Genomic DNA, 16,273 nt, shown 5'->3' on the forward strand with positions numbered 1-16,273 from the left:
GTTAAGCGAACCATCCGATCGTGGCCGTTGCCAGTGCCGCCCCGACTGGCCTCCGTGCCGGTGGCATGTAAAAGCACCATCCGTTCATGTCCGTTGCCAGCCTCGCCTGGCCCCCGTGCCAGTGGCATGTAGCACCATCCGTTCATGGCCGTTGGCAGCCTCACCTGGCCCCCGTGCTGGTGGCACGTAAAAGCACCATCTGTTCTTGGCCGTTTGCCAGCTCCGTCTGGCACCTGTGCGGGTGACACGTAAAAAGCACCCACTACACTCACAGAGTGGTTGGCGTTAGGAAGGGCATCCAGCCATAGAAACACTGCCAGATCAGACTGGGCCTGATGCAGCCTTCTGGCTTCACAGACCCCAGTTGAACCGTCCAACCCATGCTAGCATGGAAAGCGGACGCTAAATGATGATGATGATGACATACACATCAGTTGCAAATTTTGGCAAGGGCCAGCAATTTTAGGTGAAGTTAAATTGACTCCAGTATACAACTGGTACTTAATTTATTGGCCCTGAAGAGATGGAAGGCAAAGTCCCACTCAGCAGAATTTGAATTTCTTAAGTGAAGATGAGCCAAATGCCATTCAGTATTCTGTCTGGCATACAAAGGATTCTGCCAGCTTGCCGCCTTCACAGTGTTTATACATTAAGAATGGCACATGGCACCGTTATTATTTACCGAACTTCTAACCCACTATTAATATTGTCATTCTTTAACAGGTTTAAAATAAGTAAAATGAATATAAATACTTCTCTCTGTGTGTGTTGCATTGTTTATCTTTTATCTTTTTAATTTGTTTCAGTCATTAGACTGCGACCATGCTGGGGCACTGCCTTGAAGATTTCTTAGTTGAATGAATTGACCCCAGGACTTTTCTTTTGTAAGCCTGGTACTTATTTTATCAATCTCCTTTGCTGAATCGCTAAGTTTCAGGAACATAAATGTATCAACACTGGTTGTCAAGTGGTGACACAGGACAAACACAGATACAAAGACACATATGTAGATATATTTATATATGTAACGATGGGCTTCTCTCAGTTTCTTATTTCTTTACTACCCACAAGGATCTAAACACAGAGGGGACAAGCAACGACAGACAAATGGATCAAGTTGATTTTATCGACCCCAGTGCGTAACTGGTACTTATTTAATCGATCCCGAAAGGATGAAAGGCAAAGTCGACCTCGGCGGAATTTGAACTCAGAACGTAGCGGCAGATGAAATACGGCTAAGCATTTCGCCTGGCGTGCTAACGTTTCTGCCAGCTTGCCGCCTTCATAGTATTGAATTCTGCCTATTCATCGTAGACAAGGACAGTGTGATTGGTGTAGATAACACCAATGAAATTGGATATTGACCATTTGATTCATACATTACTGCTCATGTATTTATTTGTGATTAGGGGATGTAGTCTGTGGATTTGTTTTAGCAGTGTTGTGTTATATGAGTATTGCTGCTATGATTAATCAAATTTTTTTTTGTGGGGAATTCCTGTAGACTGTATATGTATTGCCTACTCAAGTTTTATTATATAGTTTTGGTCTGTAATGCATTAGACTTACTCTTCTATGTAAATGCATGGTAGGAGTGTCATACTAACACAACAGCTTTAGTAATCAAATTCATGTACAAAATACTAATCACATTAGTCATTAGTAGTTTATTTATGGGTTTATGTGTTTGTCTTTTATCTTTTACTTGTTTCAATCATTAGAGTGTGGCCATGCTGGGGCACTGCCTTGAAGAATTTTTGGTCAAATGAATCAACCCCAGGACTTATCTTATTTTTTAAAACCTGGTACTTAGCCGTAGTGGGACACACACACACACACATACACATACGTGTGTATATATATATACATACATAAGTACACACACAGACACATACACCCCATCCCCCAACATACATACACCTATACAGATATATATCATCATCATCATCATCGTTTAACGTCCGTTTTCCATGCTGGCATGGGTTGGACGGTTCGACCGGGGTCTGGGAAGCCGGAAGGCTGCACCAGGCTCCAGTCTGATCTGGCAGAGTTTCTACAGCTGGATGCCCTTCCTAACGCCAACCACTCCGTGAGTGTAGTGGGTGCTTTTTACATGCTACTGGCACAGGTGCCAGGGAAGGCTGATAAAATATATATATATATATATATATATATATATAATATATATATATATATATATATATATACGGTGAACTTCTTTCAGTTTCTGTCAACCAAATCCACTCACGAGGCTTTGGCTGGCCTCAGGTTATAGTAGAAGATACACTCCCAAGGTACCCCACAATGGGACTGAAACCAGAGCCTTGTGGTTGGGAAACAAGCTTCTAACCACACAGTCACGTTTGTGTTTACTTATTAATAAAAAGGTTTTAACTGCCCATGTTAAAACCATATTTAGAAGAACATTTAGAATTGTCTCCATAAAGGAAGTACCAGATAAAGATATACATGGAGTAAAAGATACACTAATCAACAGAAGCTAATCTAAAAATGCATAACATAACAAACAAAGCCATAGGAAAATAAATACATCAGATACTACATACTAAATGCAAACTAGATTAATACATTATCAAAACAAAAAAACTAATAAAACAGAACACAAAATACACTACACCAACCATAAGCTAATGTAGCGTGAGTGATATCCTCACTGTTTGAGAGATATACAAGAAATGATCTCGTGTTAGATAACAATCATCTTCGGCTATCTGACCCTGTTGTGACCACTGCTCTGATTGGTTGGTATTGGTGCAGTTTGTCTCTTGACTTATTTCACGCCAGTGTGTAAGCCAACCAATCACGGCCTTCGGATAAGGTCCCATGACACTGTTTTTCTGATGCTTCATTTGAGCCATCTAAACCTTTTTAAAAGGTGAGATTGACAGACTATTATTTGTCTTTGGCTCTTGACCTTCTAAGGTATAGTCACTGACCACAGAGCACTCAACCATGTTCCAGCAACCCCAGTCTTAGGTTTTAGTCCTTTTCAGGACTAACCTCTGACCTCAGAGCTACTCAGCCATGTTCCAGTTCTAGCGACAGATCACCAGCCAGCCAACCATGCTCCTGCTCCAGCCATGGCAACGCTAATATACACCAGCAACTTAGGACGTCCAACTAAGATTACAAAGCTTCTTATCTGTCCTGTGAAAAAAGTTTTGAACTGATTTCAATTCTCAGCTTCAATTGCTACATCCTTTAAGGAAATCATTTGTTGGTAGGGATAAAATCCAAAGTCTGAAACTAGCAAGGGTCTACATAAGCAATAAATGATAAATATAATATTTAAGGGGATTTGTAGGTGTCAGTAAGTTGTGAGGAATGGTAAGATGCTTTCTGTAACATTGCTAACTAAATTTAATTTCTTCATCATCTGTTTATCTGTTGAGAAGGACTTCTGGCATTGGGCAAGTAAAAGAATGGTCTGGGATATAATCAAGCATCTTTAATAGAAAGAGAGAGAGAAAGAGAGAAAGAGAGAGAGAGAGAGAGAGAGAGAGAGAGAGAGAGAGAGAGAGAGAGAGAGAGAGAGAGAGAGAGAGAGGGGTATTAATTTTGAGGACTTTCCTTTTCTTCTTATATTATCTATTTAGTCAGGAAGAAATGCAGTTCACATGACCCTTTACAGGGCTGCTGAGATTAGTGAGAGAGAATGAAGAAAGTATCCTCACACCCATGACCTTGGCCAGAATGCTTGCCCCACCATCTGGTCCTTGGGTGCTTTTAGAAGAGTAGACTTCACTAAAAGAACACAAGGACCAGATAGTAGTTGTAAAGCCCACAACGGATTAACCTTTGGCTTGTCTAAAGCATTTTTGCAAGTTTGTCCTAAATGTTAATGCTTGTGTACAGACTTTTAGTGTTTGTTTCATATGTTCTGAGTAATATAAAGCTTTTCTTTTGTAAATCCTGAGTTAGGCTGATGGCTGAAAGAAATTGGAAATGTGTAACATATATAATGCAAGAGGAATATGCCTTGTATATCATAAGTGATGCACAGGATAGATAAAGGGTTAAGTGCACTACCTAAGTAAGCCATGGCATGAATTAAGGCTGGAATAAATATCATGAAGCATCCTGTCCAAAACTTTGAAAATTCCATCAATATACAATCCTAGAATAGTGCCTCTGCTAGTAGAGTGCCAAGAGCACCATCCGAGCGTGATTGTTGCCAGAGCAGCCAACTGGCTTCCGTGCCGGTGGCACGTAAAGGGGCACCATTCGAGCGTGATCGTTACCAACGTCGCCTTACTGGCATGTGTAAAAAGATTTGAGCGAGGTCATTGCCAGTACTGCCTGACTGGCCCCCCGTGTTGGTGGCATGTAAAAAGCACCCACTACACTCTCGGAGTGGTTGGCATTAGGAAGGGCATGCAGCTGTAGAAACTCTGCCAGATCAAGATTGGAGCCTGGTGCGGCCATCTGGTTCGCCAGCCCTCAGTCGAAATCGTCCAACCCATGCTAGCATGGAAAGCGGACGTTAAACGATGATGATGATATCTTGGAAGAATGAAAGGCAAAGTTGAAATCAGTAGGATTTTAATTCGGAACACAAGAAGCTGGAATGAATATCACAAGGGAGGGTCACTGCTTTTATGGGTGAATGAAACAAAATCTTTAAGTATTAGGACTTGCCAGTTAATCCTTACTTCCAGCCTGTGGCGTCTGAGACATTTGGAAGGACTGGGCTGCTAATGACGAAGTTCTTGTCATCATTTGCAATTTACCTCACCAAGGAGTCAGGTGATGCCTTTGAGAGTCCTTGGCTGTCCAATACCTTAGCTTCCTCATCACCTGCTGTAACGACATGAATGTGTTGGCTTGTTTTAATTAGGTTCTGTTGAACCTTGTGATGTGCAACTGATGCACTTAGTGCACTTGATGCACTTAGTGGTAAATTGATGATTTTTTTCCTCCTTTCTTCCTCTTTTTTTCTCTTCTTTTCTTCCTTTGCACATGTTTGTGTTTTTTTTTTCAGTTTTGGATTTGTATTTTACTGTGGATTATTTATCTAATTACATATGTGTACTTTTATCATCATCATCATCATTATTTAGTATCTGCATTCCGTGCTGGCATGAGTTAGACGGTTTCACTGTCTGAGCTGGAGAACCACACCAAGTTCCAGTGTGATTTGGCATAGTTTCTATGACTGGATGCCCTTCTGATACAGTTCCCTGCTACCCTAAATCTTCCAAGTTTTCCAAGCCTGTTTCTTTACTCTAATGGCCTTCTCTACTGTATTATTCCACCACCACATTTCCCTAGGTCTGGAAGGGACTTTGCACCAGCCACATGCTACAAGATGTCAAATGACTCCAAAACTACTTTATTTATCACACAGACTCATGCTGAAAGTGAGGGAAATGAACAAAAAAGATTTTTATGTATGTATGTGTGTATGTATATATATATATATATATATAATAAAACAATACTGGGAGGATAAGAAATGGAATGAAGCGAAGAATCGAACGAACCCGATGCGGGCTTTTCTGTTTTCGTTTCTGTTGAGTTCTACGTCTTTTTGTGGTGTCCTGTATTTACGTATATATATTTATATATGCATGTATATATACATGTAGATGTAGGTACGTACATATATGTTTGTATGTATGCATATATTTTATTTATTACACTATATATATATATATATATAATATATATATATATATATATATATATATATATATAGTAGGGAATATAATTCCAAACGTGCGTAGTCAACTTAATGTTTATTTAATTTAGTGATTTTTTAATAATATTTATTAAAGTATATTTAAAAATTTTTTCTGTATGGTGTAGATAATGTCTTTCACTATTGGATTGCTTAATAGAGGTTATTTCTCTTAATTATATATATATATATGTACATATATATGTGTGTATATATGCATGTATATATATATTATATATATATGTATGTATATGTACATGTATATGTATGTATATATATATATATATAAATACATATGTATATATATGTATGAATATATATATATTGTGTGTGTGTGTGTATGCATATATGGGTACAGGATATCACCAACTGTGCAAACATGAAATACGTAAACTAATGAGTTAAATACATAAACAATGAGAGTAAAAAATGGAAAACATATATACATATATATATATATATATATATATATATATATAATATATATATATATATATATATATATATATATATTTATGTATGTATGTATGTATGTATGTATGTATGTATGTATGTATGTATGAATGTATATGTGTGCATATATATATACACACATATATACACATATATATGTATACACACACATCCATGCACACACAAGTACACACACGCCCTCACACACACACACACACACACACACACACAACACACACACACACACATACTCACTCACACACATGTACATATATGTATATATGTATGTATTTCAGGACAAAGAATAAACAGCTTTGTAAAAAAAAAATTTAACTTGACTCATGCAAAATGGCATAAATTGGCAGCAGATTCTCCAATCATGAATAAATTTATAATGTGTGACAATACTGCTGCAGATAATAGAAAACCAAGACATCGTCAGCTTCGGCAGGTTTCCTTTCCCCCAAGTTCTTCGGTTGTGGCTGAAGCTGCAAATGTCAGTAACACTTGTTTGTAACTTGAAACTGATCCAACCATTGCTGCTGAATTACAAATTGTCCCCGAGATGTGTCCATATGCCACATGATATTCTGTTCTTGATCATCTTACTTGATTTTCACACATAATTTGTTACAAAAAATTAGCTTTTATTTCAAAGTTTATGACAAGTTTCACGTTATGAAAGATTAATAGAAGTTAGTGCCATGATGTATATATACAAGTATTTGAGTATTTCGTTAGACTTGAGTTTATTGTTATCTCTGCCAAAAACAAAACTTAGATTTCAATGCAGTTTTTGTCCAGACTTTTTGACATGTCATGTAAAAGTAGAAGAAATTAAAAAAAAATAAAGAAAATACAGAAAAAGGGGGCAAAAATCCAAAAGTCAATGTTACCTCTCATCTATGACTTTAGCCCCCTTTTTTTCCTTTGTTTTCTCTCCCCAACACCACCGTCGCTTTATTGCTTGTAGTTTCTCCCACACATTTTCTCAATCTCTGAAAGTATAGAATGTGTGAAGCAATTAACACTTTAACTAAATGTATGTATTACATGATGTAATATATATTTCCAATCTATTTTTTTTCTAGAGTGTTCAAAATGTTTTCACCAGAAAGAAGATATCACTTGTCTTCTAACCATATTCCCAGAGAACAGAACTGTTTAAACACACACACACATATATGCATGCCTACTTATAGGATTTTTGTGTGTAATGGTCGCTAACAACAAACAGTAACTAACAGGTATAATGAAAAATATGAATATGTGTGAAAGTTCTACCCCCAGCTAATTCTATAAAACCACTTACAAGACCTATATATATATATATATACACATATATGTATGTGTGTATATCATTTATATATATATATATATATCATTTATATAATATATATGTATATAAGAAGTTTCAAAATTAGAGCAGAAATGAAACAAGAACAGAAAATTCAAATACAGGTCAAGACATTGGTAATCCTCATCAGTTATCAGTGAGAAGAGCTTTACATTTTCATGCCGTTAATGATAATATTGTTCACTTTTGGTGGCATCATATATATATATACATGTGTGTGTGTGTGTGAGTATGTGTGTGTATGTACATGTGTGTGTGTGTGTGTCTGTGTGTACACACACCTACACACACACACACACACACACACACATATATATATATATATCATCATCATCATCGTTTAGCGTTCATTTTCCATGCTAGCATGGGTTGGACGATTTTGACTGAGGGCTGGCAAACCAGATGGCTGCACCAAGCTCCAGTCTGATCTGGCAGCGTTTCTACAGCTGGATGCCGTTCCTAATGCCAACCACTCCATGAGTGTAGTGGGTGCTTTTTATGTGCCACCGGCACAGGTGCCAGACGAGGCTGGCAAATGGCCATGATCGGATGGTGCTTTTTATGTGCCACCGGCATGGAGGCCAGGCGAGGCTGGCAACGGCCACGATCGGATGGTGCCCTTTTACGTGCCACCGGTATGGAGGCCAGTCGGGGTGGCGCTGGCAATGACCATGTTCGGATGGTTCTCTTACATGCCACCGGCACTGGTATCACAGCTACAATTTCCATTCATGTTGATCGATTTCGATTTTTATCTGTTTTTGATTTTGATTTTCACTTGCCTCAACAGGTCTTCACAAGTAGAGTTTGGTGTCCCAAGAAGGAAAGGTATACATAAGTGGACTGGGTACATCCCAGGTAGAGGCCACGGGTTATGGTCTCACTTTTCCTGCCGGGTCTTCTCACGCACAGCATACTTCCAGATGTCTCGGTCTCTAGTCATTTTCTCGGTGAGACCTAAAGTTCGAAGGCTGTGCTTCACAACCTCGTCCCATGTTTTTCTGGGTCTACCTCTATCACAGGTTCCCTCAACCGCTAGGGTGTGGCACTTTTTCACACAACTATCTTCATCCATTCTCGCCACATGACCATACCAGCGCAACGTCTCTCTTGTACACCACAACTGTTAGAAGATATATTAACCGCATGAAGGAATGGTTTCATCCAAGGAGATACTGGTTCAATAAACTAGTATTTTAGGGGAATGAATTTCTTTAAGATAATAGGTGTATATAAAGCATATTGTTTATATCCATGTAAAAGAAGAAAAGAAAATGGAGTTATTATCAACAACAAATTGGTCATCTTTGCTTCTTACAGCCATTTCAATGATTCGCATAAATGTAAATTTAATGTACAAATTTGAAATTAAATTATTGAGTATTAATTGAAACGGCTGTAAGAAGCGAAAATGACCAATTCGTTAATAATAAACAATTATTAACTTTTTAATTTCCATTTTCTTTTATTCTTTTAAATGGATATAAACTATATATATATATATATATATAAAATTAAATAATAAGGGTAGAAATTGATATTAATCAATTAAAACCAGTGGCTTAGCATATTTTAAAAAATCCGAAGATTAAAAATTGTGTTATATACAAAATTTAAAGGACTGACCACTAAAAGTGGACAGCCTATATGCTAAACATAGATGTCAAATCGCCATTACCACAAAGAATATGTTCTCAAGAAAAATCTCAGCTAAAAACCAAAATGTAAAAATATACGAAATAAAAAATGATTACCTATGTGCCATTGGTTTCACTTGTTAATATTTACGTATATGAACATGCAAACATCTGCAAGATCATCAGCATAGTCTGTTGTTTACAAAACACAATTTCCAGAACTAGATACAGAACACTCAACCAAAATCGAGCATGTATAAAGTTGTACAAATTATATTTGGGTGTATTTTCGAAAAGCCTTCACTTTGGCGCGTGGAGGTCGGAAATTACTCTGCAGTTAATAAATTGGCTGCAACAAATTAAGTCTTCATTCCAAGTGGGCCACAACAGGATTTGAATCCAGAGTACATAAAATCAGAACAAATACCACAAGGTATATTGGCACTGTAACAGTTCCACAACTGCTGGTATTTCATTTATTAATTCTTTTGTTACATATCAAGGAAATCAACTTTGCATTCAACACTGATGTTGTTCGTTATCTGTTGCTAATTAGTACTTTGGTCTTTCTGTATTGAAGATTACACGTTTAGATATTAAGCTTGAAACCAAACTTCAAAACTTTGAAATTATTTTCGTTTTCATTCAACACATTTTAACTTTTTTTTTTAGTTCATTTTCACTCAACACATTCTGCAATGACAAACTGGATTATCTGCAATGACAACTGGATTATCTGTATATAATATTTCACCACAAAGACTGTAATGAACAGAGATAAAGAGAGGATGACTGAACAAGTATTTGTAGGCTCAGTCCTTTACTGAATCAACTGTCAACCCTTGTATTGATGATAGCACCTCTTGTACAAGCTTTATGAAGACATTCAACTCAAAGCATTTACAGAACAGCCAGACTTTAGAGTGTGGGTTCAGTTCTACTGTATGGTACCTTGGACAAGTTTCTTCTACTATAGCCTCAGGTTGACCAAAGCTTTGTGAGTGGATTTGGTAGGCGGAAACTGAAAGAAGCCTGTCATGTGTGTGTATGTGTGTGTGTTTGTGTGTGTGTGCATGTGTAAGTGTGTTTGTCTTTGTGTCTGTTTGTCCCCCACCACTGCTTGACAGCTGGTGTTGGTCTGTTTACATCCCTGTAACTTAGTGGTTCAGCAAAAAGAAACCAATAGAACAAGTACCAAGCTTTAGAAAAAATATATGTTCTGGGGTCAATTCATTTAATTAAAAGTTCTTCAAGGCAGTGCTCCAGCATGGCTGCAGTTTAATGACTGAAACAGACAAAAGATAAAAGAGAGATAAATAAAAGCAAGGTGAATTTAAATCCCCATCATACATCATAATTGATAGGCCAGGAACTGATCTCTCAACAGTGTGCATGGGTTAGTTACTGCAGCATTTGTCCTGGGATCTCTCATGGATTTGCTGTGTTAAAAACACTGACAATGTGTATACATTAAGTATGATACATATAATAATAGGCAAAAGGTAAAAGGCCATGTACCTTCACACACACACACACACACACGTATGTATGTATGTATGTATGTATGTATGTATGTATGTATGTATGTATAAAATGGATAGAGACCCTATTCAGTCATACATTGCACTTACAAAGTTACCCTCTGGGGCACAAGTCCAGGCAAGGTTCCTCATGGAAGACCAGCAGTCTCCCATGCATACCAGTCCACCCTCTCCACACTACCAATGTTATCCAAGAGAAAAGCTAAGGCCGATACATCTTGGCACTAGTAACATTGCAACTCATTTCTACCGTTAGGTGGGCTGGAGCAACATGAAATAAAGTGTCTTGCTCAAGAACACAATACATAGCCCTGTCTGGGAATCGAACTCACTACCTCATGATTGTGAGCATATAGGCTAACCACTGGGCCATGTACCGTCAGTGTTTGATACATCCATGGCTATCTTAATTGAATACTGCTTCAATTGTATATAATAGATCTGTTACTCTTTAGCTTAGAAATCTCCTTACAGTTGGTCTAAGAAAAAATATAATCTGGTGAAACCTCAAACTGCATCTTATCTGAGCTATTCCAAACACATACTAAATTCACATCAACTCTTTTTACCATTTTCATGATTTGTTCTATCAGTTTGTGGTTTGTATAACCATTATTTCGTGTATATTTCCATTGTAACAGTTGACAATGATACTGTTAAAATAGCCTTTGCAGAGATACCATTCTCCTTCTTTGCCTGATTGATTGATTAACTTGTCTAACAGCTTCATTGCATCATGCATTAAGTGTCTCAGTAGCTGTTGTATATGAACCTCTATCTTCCCACTGCATTCAAGACCCTAATTGCTCTTTGTTCTGCTTAGCATCAACAAACTTTAGACTTTCTCCTATGCTAGTCACTCATGATAAATTGTCTTAGCCAAGAATGGTGGGTGAACTGAGCTGTGATGACCTTCTGCCAACTCCACTTCCCAACTGATGGAAACGCGCGGGCGGGCAGCTGAAGACCTGGGTTACGACGATCAAGGAGGACCTCTCCATGCTCACGGGACTGCAGGTGGTCGGTCTGCGCCGATGGAACCGTGACTGGTTCACTATCTCCAGTGAACTGGTGCAGGACCGTCGTGTGGGGGCTGCCATGGTTCGTGATGCCTCGAGGGTGGTAGAAGAAGCCGACTCAAACTGCCCAGGGTGAATGTCGCCACAAGTACAATTTAGCCAAGAATGTTGAAAATCTAATTTCCTTGATAATTTTGTTATAGAAATAGCACTTACATATTTACATGTATTTTAGTTTTAAATAAATACTTATAGATAAGGGAAAGATTTCTTTCAAAGTCTATTGCATAGTCACCCAAAATTTTACTGTGTCACTGCTGATAGGCATGTCAGAAGTTCACCATCACTGTCATATTCATCACCATCATCCTTTTAGTGTCTTCTTTTCCTTGCTAGTATGGGCCAGACTGAGTTTATTGAGGTAGATTTCCTGCTTTCAGATACCCTTGCCTGTTTCCAAGCAAAGTAACATTTTCTCATGACCCGGCTTGCTTTTGCAGAATATTTGAAATGAATGACATTCTTTTACAACAATTCCATGATGTTAAAACAAGGAGATAAAAACACTCACATAATTCCACTTCCACACGCATATACATGCATGAATCCATCCATCCATTCATCCATCCATCCATCCATACATACATACATACATACATACATACATACATACATACATACATACATACATACATAAAACCAGATTAAAAGGTTCGCTTCGAGAGCTGCATTCCCTTGCGTTCGGTACAATGTGTTTATTTATTTTGGTAGTTTTGACTTTAAGAGTCCCTCCTAGTGTGAGGCATTTATGTATAGTAATGCCCTTAAATAAATAAATATATTTAAGAAGAATAATTAATAAATTTTTCACGCCAACCACTTGATAAATTCTTATAAAGATTTTATCCTATTTTTCAATTATATATATATATGCATGCATACATACATAGACACGCACACACATACGATGGGCTTCATTCAGTTTCCACCTGCCAGATTCACACTCATAAGGATCTGCTTGGCCTGAAAGTATGGAAGACACTTGCCCAGGTAGAGCCCAAGATCACATGGTTAGGAAGCAAGCTTCTTAACCACAAAACCATATTTGCTGTAGCCCATCTTTCTCACCAAGAAAAAACATGTTCATGATAACACTTTCTAATCAGTTAAGACCAGAAGCCATGAGAGCCACTGCATGGTACTGCACCAGAGCATTATTATTATTGTTATTGAAGACATTGAACAGTATCCAATATTGTGAAGTTGTTGATTGGTAACTCCTCCTAAGCTCTTAAAAAAACTGCCTCTGGTTAACCTGTTTTGCTGGAACTGTGCTATGCAATCAGTGTAGTGTTGCATCTTTAATAGTTTTGCCTGCACATGTTGTTTTAGCATTTCTATAAGTTTTGAACCCTTTCTTTTCTATTTGGTATTTTGTGTCAAGATATGCCCTTGCACCTTTTTTAGTATTTTTTCTATTGCCCTTTGGACCATTCTTCTATGTGACTAAGATCTTTACGCTTCAGCTTTCCACTTCCAGCATGGCTTCTTCTGTCCGTCTGCTTTCCTCTCTTTCTTTCCAACCAGTTCACCTACTAAAATTGAAGCTGATGATCAAATCCCTTGTTTCTGTTAGATCTTTTGTCAGAATGTATTTCAGAATCTCATCAACCTTTTGAGTTGCGTGCTTCACAGTGTTATGGTCAAAGCTTCTCAAATTCACCAGCTTGGTCTCTGTTCTTGTAACTATTGTATCTTTGAGTCTTGTCCTGGGGTTTCTCTGTTCCTCAGTCATATCCTCTTGTAATACAGGTTTTTCTACATTATATTGATTGGCTGGCCTCTCCTCTACTACAACTTCACCTTGTCAATGTATTTGCTGATCTTCACCCATGTTATCTTCCTCAAGGTTATCACCACTATGGAGGATTTACCTGATTGTCTGAATCTGGGCCTCATTAAAGAAAACCTCTATTCCAAATTATTCTTAGCTGATTCATGAGCCCGTTTTCAGTAATCTAGAACATACCCAGCTTGTTCTAAAGTTCTAATGATCTTTTTCTGACAGATTTACATTTGCCCTTGTTCTTGTCTAGTTAGGCTTGTTCATGGCCCTTAGTTGCCTTTTTGCTCATATCAACAGATCACTTGTGTTTGCGGGCACTTTGCATATTTTGACCAGTAAAAGAATTATGACTGGGTGGAGTCTGGTGTTCCACTCCATTGCTCTCTGAGGGGCCTCAGCTGGGTGCAGGAGATCTGGCGACTTGGACATCCAGAGGAGTCTTCCCGTTCATGCCGTTATTTGGGTTTGAAATTGTTGTCATCCTTGTATGTCAATATATAGTTATGACTCACTATTGGTTTTTGACATGGCCTTTTTGCAAAGTACTCAGTAAAACACTTTATGAAGCTAGATATAAATTAATATTCAGCCATCTAGCAATATAATTAATATAATCAATATAATTAAAATTCATGATCCAGTCACATGTATTATGTTTTATGAATCCAATCATTCAGTTACCCATTGCGCATGATCAGAACACATGTGACTGAAAAAAAAAATCCCTGTTTGTAGATCACTGCTTTAGTATTGCTTCAGTTTTTGTGGGATGGTGATTGTATTACATATATTGAATTCGAAATTGAACATCATCCGACGACTGGCACCCATGCCAACCTCCCTTCATTGGACACTAAACTCTGCTAGCGAAGACCTGTTGGGGCAAATGAAATCGGAATCGAAATTGAACCAATCCTATGACTGGCACCCGGCAGTTGCCAGTGCCGCTGGACTGACTCCTGTGCAGGTGGCAAGTAAAGAAACACCGTTTCGACCCTGTGCTTGAGGAGACCTATTGAGTCAAGTAAATCAACATCAAAAATCAATGGAAATTGTAGTTGTGATCCCTGAGCTGGTGGCACGTAAAAAGCACCATCTGAACGTGGCCGATGCCAGCCTCGCCTGGCACCTAAAAAGCACCTACTACACTCACGGAGAGGTTGGCGTTAGGAAGGGCAACCAGCTGTAGAAACACTGCCAGATCAGACTGAAGCCTGGTGCAGCCTTCTGGTTTCCCAGACCCCGGTTGAACCATCCAACTCATGCTAGCATGGAAAACGGACGTTAAACAATGATGATGAGATAATGATGATCAGCTGTGTGAGTTGTTAATTGTCAATAGTGATTGTACAGTTCTCAATAATTATGTCTCTATGCCCTATCTTACTGAATGATATTTTACAAACAGCTTATGTCACATTGTATTATAAATAGTCCCTCTATATATTCTTATGTTTGACTGGAAAAAAAAAAGCAAAACAAAACAAAAGACAAATAATAGATTATTTTAATCAAACAGCTAATATTGTGCAGAAGTAGGGTGTCAAGAGCACCATCTGAGCGCGATCATTGCTAGAGTGGCTAACTGGCTTCCGTGTCGGTGACACGTAAAAAGCACCATTCAAGCGTGATCTTTACCAGCGTCGCATTACTGGCACCTGTGCCGGTGGCATGTGTAAAAAGATTCAAGCAAGGTCGTTGCCAGTACTACCTGACTAGCTCCGTGCCAGTGGTACGTAAAAAGCACCCACTACACTCTCGGAGTGGTTGGCGTTAGGAAGGGTATCCAGCTGTAGAAACTCTGTCAGATCAAGACTGGAGCTTGGTGCAGCCATCTGGTTTGCTAGCCCTCAGTCAAAATCGTCCAACCCATGCTAGCATGGAAAACGGACGTTAAACGATGATGATGATGATGATATTATCCATATTTTCTTATACTACCCCACCCAACTTGTGTCCTATTTCTTGGGTATGAATTTACAAGTATGTGTTTGAGGTAAGAATTTTGCTTCCCAGCCACATGGTTCTAGGTTCAGTCCCACTGTGTAGCACCTTGGGCAAGTGTCTTCTACAACAGCCTCAGGTCAACTGAATCCTCGAGAGTGGATTTGGCAGGTAAAAACTGAAAGAAGTTTGTTTGTGTGTGTGTGTGTGTGTGTGTGTGTGTATTTGAAACCCCACCACTATCACTTGACGACTGGTGTTGGTTTGTTTACGTCCCATAACTTAGTGATTCAGCATATGAGATTGATAGAACAAGTACCACATTTCAAAAAAATAAGTACTGACGTCAATTTGTTTGGCTAAAATTCTTCAAGGTAGCACTCCACCATGACTGCAGTGTAATGACTGAAATGAATAAAAGATAAAAGACGCAAAATAGTGCCACTAATCTTAAATCATTACATTTTTATGGAAATTACTAAAGCAGGCGAGAACATATATATATATCGGGAAATTAGTTTTGAACTTTGGTCCATTGTCATATTGTAACCATGACAGAGATTATTTTATGAAATTGTATTTAAAATACAAGTATTGTATCTAGTTTAAATATTTTACTTCCAAAAAACTAAAATCCTGATCCTCACCCATTCTAAACACCTATTGCCTCTTGATATTTGTTACTTATTACTGAACTTGCAATGACCCCCAAGGGTGGCTCTACCATTCATGTAAAGATCCACTTGTGTAGAGTATGGTCAGAGTGGGTTTTGCT

Source organism: Octopus sinensis, linkage group LG16, assembly GCF_006345805.1.
Source record: "Octopus sinensis linkage group LG16, ASM634580v1, whole genome shotgun sequence".
Lineage (NCBI taxonomy): Eukaryota > Metazoa > Mollusca > Cephalopoda > Octopoda > Octopodidae > Octopus > Octopus sinensis.